Raw genomic sequence first — 13,551 nt, 5'->3', positions numbered from 1 at the left:
CAGCTAGGGTTTGGGAGGTAAGGACACTCTGCCAGGGCATGACACAGCTCAGGGGAGTGGGGCTGGCTGGGTTCCCTGCAGTGGCTGCGTGCTGGAGACAGGACAAGAGCCCACTCCTTATTTCTAGCTCACAGTTCCCTATCCAGCACCCAGTGGGAGAGGATGGCTCTATAAGTCCAGGGTTGGAGCTTTGCTAATGGCTGTGGTTTCCATGGATCCATTCTTATGTGGCACGAAAAGAATCCCTGGTGAGTTATTGCAGGATTCATTCTCTGGGGATCCAGTTCCTATCCCTGTCTGCCTAGCTGACAAGTGAGTGGCTGAGAGGGGAGCCGCTGGGTTGGTGAGTGGCCATGACACACCCAGCTATTGCCTGACCAGATCCTTGTTGGATTCCCTGCTCCCTGTGGAAGCCCAGAAAAAGGGTGGGGTTTGCCAAGTTCCATCACATGTCAGGAATCAGACCCCCGCCCTCCCCACAGGGGATTATTGTCTGTGTGATGGGATCACATTGATTATGTTATGCTGCAATTTGGATTCCCCTTGGAACAAATCCACAAACTGCAGACCCAGTTACTAGAGAAATCACAGAGGGGAGGGGAATAGCCCCACACCCCTAGCATCAATTTCCAGGAAGTATCTCTGCTGAAGGCAATGGAGGGTACCCTAACATCTCAGAGAGCTGCACTCCAGAGCGTACCAGCTCACCCATGCAGATATATTCTCAGCACATCATGGCCCCTGCTGTGAATCCCACTCCAGAAAAAGCCACTAGAAGTTGCTGACCTCTCAGTGTCTGTGACTGGGCCACCAGACAGCAATACGATTCCAGTCCCAGGATTTGGAGCAGTCTCTGGTCAGTCTGGGCAGTCTCTGTGCAGTCATCTAAAGACTCATTTTCTGTTGTTTTTAGGTCTTTGGAAATATAGTCTCAGAGGAGCAGAGAAGATCGTTCCTCCAAACAGCTACGCTGGCCATCTATGACCCCCTGCTATGGATCATCCAGGCTGGTCTGGTCTTAGCCTACTTCATTCTGGGGGAAGCCGACCAGCTGTTGGGGGATGAGGTAAACACCTGGATTAGATTTAATGACCCGGGCCTTTCGCCTCTAGACCAGGGAAAGTCATTCCCATTTTACTGCCATTTGGAGCAACAAGCCTGGAGGGAAATGAGAGTCAGAGTGGATGCCATTGGGAGGGGAGATTAATTCACCTCCATGACCAGGATGGAGCCAGTTTGTCCATGAACAGTTCAGAGCAGGCTCTTTAGCAAGGCTATTTAATTACAAGTGTAACATCAAGAGAGGAAGCTGCCATTGCTCATAGTAAGGTCAGGAGCATCCCCTAGAGATGTCTGTGAGCCTTTCCTACCCCATAGGGCCTGACCCAGTTCCCAGTGGCCTAGTGTCCATGTCACCAGCGCCACCATCCAGAGTTGCTCCCATCACTGGCAGCCTGGGAGGCCAAGGACTGACTGGTGATGACGACTGACCAGGCAGGGCTGAGGCACATGGGCAAGGGAAGCTTGTCCTGCTGCTGGCAGGGTTGGACCCGCTCTAGAGAGAACGGGAGGATTCAGTCAGCAGGGGCTGCCGACCTGCCCCATTCACCAGGGCTGCCATCCTGTGACTTCAGCTTTAGTCACTGGGGTGACTTGGGAAAAGGTCTCAACCTCCCCACACCCCACTTCACTGCTGCCACAATCCCTCCTGCCCCGCCTGCCCCGCACTACAGCCCCCTCCCTGCCCTATCCAGGTCGGAGGGTGGGATGGAGGAGAGAGTTCTGACAACTTGAGCTGCGTCCCAAGGTGGGTGAGAGGTTGAACAGGTGTCAGAGGGAGGCTGAGGGAATGGAGGCAGAAGCTCACCCTTCACCGGAGTGTGTGTGTGTGTGTGGGGGAGTGTTTGTCACTGGAGGTCACTAGAGAGGAAGACAAGAGTCCATCCCCAGGCTCAGGTGGGTAAATCTGACCCTGAGACATGGGCAGATGCTGGGTGGAAATGCTACTGGTTCCAGTTGCCATTAATTTCCCCTGATTCCTGGGGACCATCCCAGTCTCTGACAGGCTCTTGTTCTCTTGCAGAAGGAGGATGTCACTGCCAAGATGATGCGTCAGTTCCACACCATCTGTTCTTTTCATCAGGTGCCTAAGGTGCTGCAGAGACTGTGCCTTTTAGGACACCTGTGATGGGATACAAAAACTCCTCACTGGACCAGCAGGGGTTGGAGAGCAGTCTTGGAACACTGTGAGCCTGCCCCACTGCACTTGCATAACCTGCTCCAGCTGAAGGAGGAGTTTAAAAGGTAGCCAGACAGTTCAGGAGGGGTAGAGATAGCAGCGAACAAGAGACTTACCTCAAGAGCTCCTGAATAAGGGTGCAGCAGGAGTCCTGGCTGCAGGAGAGGTTCTGCTGCCAGCAGCTACCCCAGGCTCAGAGAAGGGGCTAACCCTCCCCTAAGACTAAGGAACCCTTTGCTCTAATGTCTGGAGGACCATGGGGGAGGCATTTGACCCCATGCCCAGTGAAGAGGGAGGGTCCGGGCTCCCCTACCAACCCCCATTTTCATGGAGGGATCATAAAACCCATTCCCCTCCCTTGGAGAGAATAGAGACACTGGAAGCCCTGAGTCAAGGGTATACCACTCACAGGCGACCAGATGTGGGTTGAAGACCCTTTCTTTTGTGGCGATGTTGGACTATATACTTTCTTATAAGTTGGACTTTCTTTCTCCGGAAGGGGGGTAACTAAATTGGTGACCTCGCCAGAGCGCCAAGTCACGTCTTACCGAAAGCTGGATGCAGTAGTGTTGGAGTGATTGCTGGTGAAGGAGGCCAGAAACGGGAGAGTTGCGACCCAGTGACCTAACCACTAGTTGGAACCACTGGTAGTCCATCCCCCATCACAATTTGGCAGAGAAAGCAGGCAACGTCCCAGATCTTCTGTAAGGCCTAAAAAAGAGGAAAAGGGATAGATATGGAAAAATTATTTAAGTGTCTGTTGGACAGCCAACAACAACAACAGGCGGCCCAACAGCAGCAACAACTGTACCGGCTGTTCCAACAAATGGCCACCCAGGAACAACAACAGGCAACAAAACAGCAGGAGCTTATTCAGAAGTTGGCAGTTCAGCAATAAGAACAGCAACAATACCTAGTCCAACAATTAGTGACCCTCTTACAATGCAGGGGCCAAATGTAAATTCTGCAGCAAGACCTTCAAGCACCACTTCAGCTCCAAGCATTCTGATAAAATTCACAAAGAAGGGGCCTGAAGATGGCCCAGAAGGCATCCTCATCATCTTGATCAGGTCATCATGGCTGCATAGTGGCCACCCAAGTACTAGCATCTTGTCTGATGGGGCCAGTACTAGCCTCATATTGTGGCCTGGATGCCAGGCCACGCCTGACTATGGTCAAGGCGGCCATCTTTGACATCACAGCCAAAACAAAAGAGTGCTTTCACTGGGAGACAGACCCACTGAGTGCCTGATCTTGAGCAGTGGCCTAGAGTCTTTTGAAACACTGTTGGCTTTGGCTCCAACCTGAAACGTAACCTGGGCAGCAGGTAGCTGCCCACTAGTGCCTCTCCCAGTGGCTGGAGAGCACTTTGAGAGGATCGGTATGGTCAGGTGTGAAAGGTCTTCCTGATAGGAGCTGCACCCCGCCCCCCCACTGCAATCAAGAAAACACGGCATCCTTTCACCTGCTCCCCCCAGACCTAAACCCGATAGCATCAAGCATGAGCTTTGTAGACAAACAAAAGAATGATCTGAAGGTGTACAAAAAACTCGCCCAAGTAAATGGTGAACTAATCGACCTGCAACTGATGGAGCAGTGGCCCAGTTCTGTTTTTCCCCTTTTAACTTTATCCAGAGACTTTCAACAGGGATGCCTCTTTTCTCTTTGTGGCCCTCAGAACAAGTGTATACATTCTTCAGGTATGATGCAATCTAGCCTCTCATTTTTCCCTGCCTATACTTCAAGTTATACCCATCAATATCAATATTCTAGTTGTGCAATTTATCCCATCAGCTCTCTGTGATGAAGACTAAACCATAATTTTGTTTGTGTACTAAGATTTCCAGTCTGTCCTGTTTATTTCTCATACTCCTTGCATTACTATATAGACAGCTAAGAGGTTTGGTAGGTTGTCCCATTATTTTCCCTCTTGTCTCTCTTATGACCCTACTGCAATTTCCCATGTTTCTGCCCCCTCTACCCTCCTCAGCTTGCAGATTATTTTCCAGGGTACCATTTTTACTTATCTGTGGGCTTTTGTCACTGGCCACCTTCAACCACAGTTTAGTGAGCCCTCCTCACTAGGTTGGTGAACTGGAGTCCTAAAATGTCCTTCCCCTTCTTCGTCAGATGGCACCCATCTCTTCCCTGCATATGTCTTCCCTATCATGCGATGGTGTTCTATCTATGCTAAAATGATTGGCTACAACCTGTTTATAGGAAGGACAGAGTAAGTAGAAGATGTGGGGAGGGTGGTGCTCTACATTAAAGACGCCATTACGTGTCTTAAGAGTTATCAGTAGTTCTAAACAGCAGGATCTTCAATGCATACGGATTAATGTGCTAACTAACAAAGACCAGGAAAGGAACTGGTGGGGATCCCATGGAGATCACCAAATCAAACCAGAGAGCAAGACGAGCTTCTCCTTAAGCACCTGTCTGTAATCTGTGGAAATAAATAGGGTTCGACTTCGAGTACTTGCTCATGTAGCTTCCTATTAGGTGTGTTTGAGTGCCGTGCACAGCTGCCAGAAGGTTCTTCCTCTAGTGGTATCTGTCAGGTTGGCTCTGGTGCCCCCCGGAGTCACGCCCTCATGGTGCTGTAGGGCCCTGCTTACCCCCCACCTCTTCAGTTCCTTCCTACTGCCTGTGATGGTTGACCAGAAAGCTTGGTTCTCTCTTGCTTTCACAAGTGCTTCTCTAATAGACTTTTGTTTCTCACCTGTAGATAGTTAGATTAGTGTTAAGTTAGGGTAGTTAGGACCCTGCTAATCAGGGTCACCCCCCCTTTCTTTTCCTTCTCCAGGACCAGGGCATGCCTCAGTCTCCATGGTTTAACCCTTATTGGGCTTGTCATAAATCTATGCCTAGGAGTGACCCCCCCACACACACACAGCTTGCCTGAAGTGTGTGGGAGAATCCCATCAGAAGGATCACTGCAAAATTTGCAAGGAATTCCATCCCAGGAATAAAAAGGAGCGAGATCAGAGGCTGAAGTTCCTCCTAATGGAGGCAGCCCTCTGCCCGCACTCGGAGCTGAGTTCAGCCAACTCTCCATGCAGCATGTCCGTCCCGGTGCAGAGCACAGCAGCATCAGTGCCCAAGACTTCAGCACTAAGAAAGAACTCTGTCAGAGATTTTCGGGCCCAGCAAGGCTCTCCGGCGCCTAAGAGCTCCGCACATGGCACTGCTCTCAATTGCCAGTGCCACACAGGAAGCAAAAGAAGTCACAGGGTGCTTGCCTACACCAAGGCCAGCAGGGTGTAAGGATTCGAGCGGAGTGTGCCCCGCGCCGGGCCACTCAACATCTGTACTACCCAGTGCGGTACTGTTGACTCCGGCCTCCATGAGAGGTCAGTTGAGTCCGGTCCTGCCAGACTCCCTTCCAAGGGAGACCCAAGGGAGATTTTAGAGCTTCCCTCCACACCAGAAACAACTGAGGTGACTATGGAGCTGAGAACCCTCATGGCACCACCATTTCCCACTAGAAGGGAGCGGGCACCAGACGACGAGAACACCAGCATAGCAAAGACCCTCAGTACTGTCAAGAGGGAAGCCAGCCATGGTATCACTTGCCCTTGGTCGCCTTCGGAGTCTGAGCCAGAGTCCTACACTTTGAGGGGGAGCCGGCACCTGTTGGAGCAGAGACATTCGAGGACTGACGTGGGGCAGCCCTTTCCTCCCATGCTTTGGCCTGCACAATGGCAAGTGCCAGCACAAAAGTTCTTTTGGACACCATAGGCGTTCCAACAGGCTCAGGGGTCGTATTCAAGGAGGTCTCTCTCAATGGTTTCGGAGAGCAGATCTCCTCCCACTTCAGTTCAGGAACATCACGGCACTGAGCCAGACGCCAAGCTAGAGGAGCTTGTACCGTGTGATGCCCTTGGGGCAGAAGGACAAAAGCAAAGGCCTGTCCCTGTCTGAGCATCATCTTCCTTGTCCCCAGACAAGGCTGTGGTGGGGATACCCACAACACCCACCTTTGAGGACAGTAAGACCCATGAAGAGCTCCTGAGGAGGATGGAGCAGAACTTGGGGCTTCAAGCAGAGTAAGTCTCTGAGACCACTGACCCCATGATGGACATGCTGGCCCCTGTGGGCCCCTCCTGGGTTGCCCTGCTACTGATTAAGACTATTAAGGCCACAACTAAAACTTTGTGGCAGACTCTAGCCTCTCTGCACCCCACAGCAAAGAGGATGGAACACAAGTACTTTGTCCCATCAAAGGGGTTTAAGTATTTATATTCTCCCCCACCACTGGGCTCATTAGTGGTAGCAGCTGCAGATGAGAGTGAGAGGCAAGGACAACAGGGGCCCACGCCAAAGGCTAAGGACTATAAGAAGTTAGACCTCTTCGGTACAAAAGTATATTCTGTCAGGAGGCTCAGGATTCCGCTTCCCAGATTGCCTAGAGTCCAGAGCAGAGACAGAACAAGCTGGAAGCTACCACCAGACCCAATCGTAAGCCAGAATTCAGAGACAAAGGGTTTGGTTTACTAATTACATTCACTTTTGGCTGTTGTTAGAATGGAGCAGAGAGAAGCATCACAGCCTGGGAGGTCCCCATTAAACTTCCCCTTCTGACCCAAGGGGGCTCTCTTGGTGGGTAGCTAGTGGGTCACTGAAGGATGTCAGCCCAGCAGAGACCTGCAACCCAGGAGGTTGAGAAGTGATTCCAGGTCAGGCTACTCAGAGCCGACCTAATTTTCCAATGGACTGCTGACCAGGGAGCCGCAGGATAATCCTACGTTTTAGAGTGAAGACCTTGTAAAAAAATCCCATGTTTGTTTATTTTGCTTGTGAGTTTTAAGACAGCCGACAATTACAGTGCTGCATCACCCAGTGAAGAACTGATTCTCAACTCACTATCTGCCTAGTCAAGCATTGGGACGGAGCTGGGTAACAAGACCCATTGTAAGTGTTTGTGACAGGTTCCCCTGGGGTGTAATCTGGAAGTAGGGTACCACTGAGCCCCCTGACCCACCAGCCTGGGGTCCCTCTCACACTATACTGCTGTGACAAGCTGCAAAGCCCTCCAGCCTGCACTTTCACCAGCATTCATACAGGTAGGGCCACACCCAGCTGCAGGTACATGCAGGCTCTCTGACCAGCCCCTGCATAGGAAGGCTATAGCAAAGGCAACTCCCAGCTCCCCATGCACGCACCTCCTGTGGAGTATAAACCCAAAATTATACCATCTTGCACTGCACAGGGAACTGTACAGCTGTGAGGTGTACTGATACCTCACATGACTTATCTTGCATAAAATGCATCATAATTATGTCATAATCGTATCATAATAACATCATTATGAAGAATATGGGGTGCAGTGTCACAGAGGTGTTGTGCTAGTGACTCCTATTCTTACATTATCCCCGAGCCTTTGTTCAATGTACCTAATAAAGTTCCCCTGTTGTTGTATAATTACTTCGGGGCTTGTGATAATTATCTTAATTCTTGTATGTTGAACTACACACCCAGCAGGGGTGCTGGGACAATGTATATAGTGGGGGGTGCTGAGATGAAGTGAGCTGTAGCTCACGGAAGCTTATTCTTAAATAAATTGGTTAGTCTCTAAGGTGCTACAAGTACTCCTTTTCTTTGAACCAAACTGTAAACCCTGCATATGATGGAAACCACTTTAAGCCAGGGGGTTCTCTCGCACCCCCAGTTCCAGCACCTATCACATCCCATATATTAATTGATAGTAAACATTTTCCCAAGGGACAACACCCTGGTGTTCCAGGCACTGGGAGGGGCCCCCTTGAGTGGACGCAGCAGAAGCCAAGATACAGAACTCAGGGCCCATACCCCAGAGCAGAGAGGGGGAAAGCCACTCCAAGCAGCAGACAACTCGGAGCAAGTTTAAATCAGAACTGTCACGATAGTTATTGCAGCCAACAGGAGGCAAGTATTTTGTACCTCATTATGATTCTTAAAGATTCATTGGTCACAAGACAGGAAGTTGGTGGTTGTTCAGGGACCAGTGATCATGACCCGATTATACTGAATATAGGCAAACAGAGGACAAGCCTAATCAGTAATATTTATACTTGGTGCTTCAAAAGGAGAACTTTCCTGAAGCTGCAGAAAATTATTAGCAAAACCGATTGGGAGAAAATATGTAGACAGAAATATGTGACTGAACATTGGAAGCTGTTTAAGACGTTTGCTGTATGGGCAAAAAGGTACAGTCCATAATCAAGAATAACAGCAAATTTGGCTAAGAAGTGTATGCTGGTTAAGATCAGAAGCCAATAGCGACAGGTTCTTGAGTGCTCACTGCTGCTAATGGGGGTAGGGAACAGCAGTATAGGTGCAAGCACAGCACATGGCTTCCAGCACAGCACAGAGATGCCTCACGATCAGTGGGTGGGGTTGGGAATCATTTTTCTACAGATGATCAGGCCTTGTGGAGTTCCTAGCATACTAGAAACTGACCCCTGACATGAGGCAAGGGTATCTGCCTTTGGAGACTTGATCCAGGTCATGCAGTATGTCAGGAAATAACACGCACATTTCTTTGGATTGCACCAGAGGGCCTGTTTGTCAGGCTCTCGCTACATAGCTTTGGAAGTGGGTTCACGCCCACTCCTTCAGTACCCAGTGACTCCACTGATAAGCCTCAAAGCCAAGACACACCTCTACACACCCCTGACTCCAGGGAAGAATCTAGTTCTACCAATCACTGTGTCACCCTAAGAGGGGGGAGGATTTGCCCCTTAGGTACTATTGCAGGGGAAACGAGGGTGAATAGATGGATTTTGCATTTTGCTCTAAATGTAGAAACATTAGTGGTCATTCTTGTTTAACCTGGTAGTGAGCGAAATTGTCTTTGCCTAGGTACTAGGAAAATTTGATTGGTTGCCCTATTGATATGCAGGTCGTTATTGCAATGGATCGAAGCTACCTTGTGAGGTTATTGTTACTGAGTCTCAGGGAGCTAGGCCCACTTTCACATGCAGGGCTTTGAAAGTCAGGACAGAGATTTTGAACTGGGCTCTGGGTGAAACAGTACCAGTAGAGAGATCAAAATATTGGAGTAATATGTGTTGCCAGCCAAACAGGTAGGCTGCTGAACTCTAAAGCAGCAGGAGCTTTCTCAAGGCATCTCATTGCTAGATACAGAAAACTGCAGTAGTCGAGTCTAGCTGTTATGGCCAAATGTGAGTTCAATAAGATCAGGCTCAATCTTCTGGCTAGTGCAGATGGCGATGACCATTCCTTAGCCCTGTGGTCATTCTGGTGGCCAAGAGCAATGAACAAGTCTAAAGGGATTGCAAGGCTCTGAATCAACTTCATCATGACCTGGGGGCAGGTAACTTTATTGTGTGGGCCTGTTACGGGGGTGGGGAGCTCTTTCTGTTACCATCACCTCAGTCTTGTTCATTTTCACTTTTGGCCATATGCCCTTTATGCATGTGCTGATTTCATCTAAGTACTGAGAAAGCTGGGAGAGGCTACTGTTAACACTGGAGGGAAAGGAGACAGTTGACATATTAATAACAAATTGAAAACCTTCTTGAAGGTCATGCTAAAACATGTTTTCTTCTACTAACTTCAATCTCATATTGCTTTGGAAATGTACCCATGTATAAGTGCTTCCTTAACCCTTGGCTTGCCTGTTTCTCAAAAGTCAAATTACAAACCATTGCGACCATTTAGCCAGTGTTGTTTGCTGCATATGAACAAAGTTGTGATGTGTTTGTTAATCTTTATCATCTCTAAAACAACCTACCAAACAGCACATGGCTCACTTATTTTGATGATCTAGTTTTGACTGAGAAAATGCTAAGTGTGTATATGCCTTAACAAATGCATTTTAACCAGCACAGCCCTGTTTTTGAAAGGAGGCCTCATGATGAGTCACAGTAGCAGTCTGTCCTTTTATTTTCACATTTAGGCTGGATTGAGGGAAATACAAGTAATTCACAAATTAGCTTATTATAGGTTAGACTGAGCTCATACAGGGAGCATTGCTGATACAAATTAGATTCCTTCATTATTTTAAATTATAGGTTTAACATAGGAGTTGCTAGCTAAATACAGAATTATGTATTTATAATATGACTGTGACCAAACATAGTGAGGAGATGTAAGCTGCTGAGTGGGCCAGCAGGTCCAGGAACAACAAGGATCTTTCACAAAGCGAGTCATTTTCCCTAAGGCTTTCTTGAAACCTAAAGAGCACTATTTACATTAAAAAGGCTTTTTACAGAAGAAGCCCAGCCTCCGTTATGACCATCCAATTAACAACTAGGTGTGGAGCTCTCCCTCCCCTCAGGATTCTTGTAATACCAAGGAACTCTTTCTAAAGTTCTCTGGTTTTGTCCTGAGTACCTGATCGGGTGTTTGGCTCTCTGCTTCATTATCTCTGCCCCAACCCTGTACACCTGCAGAAGATCAAGCCAAGAAATTAGCTCCTTGCCTCTTGGCATTCTGGTAGGGCTTTGTATCTTGTCCCAGAGTTTTTTTAGTTTACTTTTTATTATATTGTTTGCAAATAGACAAGGAACAGTTCTCTTTTGGGCAAGATGAAGTTGTTGTTTCTAAGAAAGCAGCAGGAAGCACCCACTATGTACTAGACACTCAGGAGGACAGTCCCCGCTTTGAGGAGCTTACAATTAATCAAAGGAATGGGGAAATGATAGCAACAAGATACAGGTGGTGATCTGAAAGAGCAGATTTGGGATGGAGCCTACAAAAAACTCCATCCAGCCTTCTTCAGCAGTTCTCTCTTCTTCTTTCTGAGAAAGTATATTTATTTTTTACTATCTGCTATCCTGAACACAACTGAGGATAACATATAGAATGGACCTGCAAAGCATAGGCTCATCCAGAAGCACAGAATTTTTTTAGAGCATCTTGATTAAATATTTAAAAGTATGATGCAGAAACATCACATAAATATACAGTACAATATAACCCAGACCAATCCAAGTAACAAATGTGATTAAAGTACCAGTTTACTTTCAAGCCCTATTCCAACTACATTTCAGACACCTCTCACATTATGTATATTTTTTCTTCTAAAATGGCCTATGAACTCAAGAACTATATGTAAGGGGACTCTTGCCCCCTTACTAACATTCAGTGGGGGTCTTTTGGTTGGCTAGCTCCCGGTACTAAAAAGGGAAGGGTCTATGGAAAACCAGAACCCTGAGACTGATAATCCCCAGGAACAATGGGGAGAGGCCAATGCTCCAGGTCAGCCTGAATGACAGGGCAGGCAGACTAATCAGAGAGTCAGGAGGCCAAGGAGGTCTCGTTCTCCGTGTGAGCTGGATTTACCTGGGTCAGACAGAGTGGGGCCGAGCTAAGGAGAAAGCAGGAGCCCAAGCTGAGCTGGGGAGCAGAGCTGTGCCAGATCCAGAAAGAGCAGATCCTGTCCTGGGAGCAGAGCTGCAGCCCCAAAGCGAGAATCACAGCCCAGAGAGAGCAGACTTGCCCTGGGAGCAGAGCTGCAGCAACCAGAGCCAGAGGGGCCAGAAAAGCAGCCCAGGAAGCAGGTCAGTGCTGGGAGCAGAGTCAAAGAAGCAGCCTGCAGAGCAGACCTGTCCTGGGAGCAGAGCTGTAGCAACCAGAGGCAGAGGGGCCAAAGAAGCAGCCCAGGGAGCTGGAGGCAGAGCAGCAGCAGCAGTGCTGAGACAGAGTGGTGGAGCAGGAGCAGTCCGGAGCTGGGTGCGGTGAGCAGCTTGGGAGAGCAAGGGGGACCCTGGGCAGCGGGCCCAGCACAGGGAGACACCTCAGTCAAGAGGCTCTGCAGGCCAGGCTTGGATAGTAACCCCAACAGGGCGGGGGCGACATTGGGCAGAAGGGTCCTACCACTTAGAGCCTGAGAGCATGTGGCCACCACCAGAGCAAGTGTCCAACCCACAGCTTCCCTGCAGCACAGCCAGGGCCTGAGAAGGCGGCCTGGGACTTACAAGGAACAGACTGTGAACTGCCCTGACATTCCAGAGACACAGTTTGTGATGTTCCCTGCCACAGAGTGGGGTGATGTGTTTCCTTTAACCTTTCCCATTTTTCCTTATTCTTTTTAAAATTAATTGTTGATTAAATAACTTGCATTTGCTTTAACTTGTATGTAATGGTCAGTGGGTCAGAGAAGTGCCCAGTGCAGAGAGAGTACCTCAGAGTGGGGACACCCTAGCCCCTGTCCTAGGTGACCACAGCAGGGTTGGGGGTCGAGTCCCCCAGGAATCCTGGGCCCAGCCTTGTTGGGGTTACGAGGACTCTTCCAGACAGGAGAGTGGAAGGGGAGTCCTCAAGGGCAGGGAGGCCACTGGGTAAAGGAAGTGGGAGTGAGGACTCAGATCCTTTCGCTAGCCCACTTCACCGGGGTAATACAGAAGCCAGGAAAGTTCCCCACAATAGCGGGACTATTCCCCCGCTTACATATACTTCTCTATTTATCAAATGAACGAATAAATGACCTGCTGGATTCTGATCTTATTTACATTGGTTTTATTTGTGTGACTCCACTGGCTGTCCTGAAGTTACTCCTGATTGATGCTGATATGAATGAGATTGGAATCAAAGGCAAAATATTCACAGGAGGCTGCTTCCTGTCTACTGGGGGAGTGCATGAGGAGAAACATTTGAAGAGGAGTGAGAGTTGTGGCTCTGCTCATGCCCTAATCCCCATACACACTGAGCAGCAGAGTTGGCAAGTTCAAGGGCGATAGGTGCACTCCACAAAGGGACGGGGTAGTTTCCATACACTCCAGGAGACCTGACATTGTGTCCTGCGGCAGTGGGACTACAACCTTCCTAAACTCTGGTCTGTGTGTGTAATTTGCATGACCTATTCCCATGTGATTAGAAGCAAGCAAAATTAATTTCCTCAGAGATTTTCCATTGATGTTTGTGCCAGGATGCCAGAAAAATCTAAGCCATGAAGAAATACAAATGCTTCAGGACTCTGACTGCGTATTTCCCAATAATACAAGGGGAGGAATACAATATAAATTCCCTGAAAATTGATGCATAGGGTGATCATACACATATCCACAACAGAATCATAATAAAAAAGAACATAAACATGAAATGTTCAGCTGGACGACACAGAATCTACAGCATGTATCACACAAAAGTCAGTAAGGAAATAAACCCTGAGCTCAGATCTCCCCGCAAGCACATGGCCACTCCTTCTGTCTCAGCATATTTTGCACAGAAGTCAATAACCTAATAATTTTCCACTCTGGCCATGGTCTTATTTCCCCAAGAAGTTTCCTGGAGTTGTCCTGGCTCTCTAGGATGTGACCTTGGAGAACAAGAAGTATGTCTTTATATCAGTTTTGTCATTAGGA

At 48.6% G+C, this 13,551-nt stretch overlaps 1 protein-coding gene across 1 annotated transcript in view; it reads right to left on the bottom strand.

The window, feature by feature from the left end:
* Positions 1 to 820: 820 nt before the first annotated feature.
* Positions 821 to 13,551, bottom strand: part of MOCOS (molybdenum cofactor sulfurase) — a 432,667-nt gene continuing 419,936 nt past the window's right edge. Inside the window, exons 17-18 of the transcript XR_013345256.1 lie at positions 2,788 to 2,950; positions 821 to 1,051 (exon numbers count right to left, since the gene is read on the bottom strand). The gene's annotated coding sequence lies outside the window, so the exon portion shown is untranslated. The remainder of the gene's footprint in view (positions 1,052 to 2,787; positions 2,951 to 13,551) is intronic.

This window comes from Eretmochelys imbricata, chromosome 2 (genome assembly GCF_965152235.1).
Source record: "Eretmochelys imbricata isolate rEreImb1 chromosome 2, rEreImb1.hap1, whole genome shotgun sequence".
Classification (NCBI taxonomy): Eukaryota; Metazoa; Chordata; order Testudines; family Cheloniidae; genus Eretmochelys; species Eretmochelys imbricata.
This window is presented reverse-complemented; position numbering and strand designations above follow the sequence as displayed.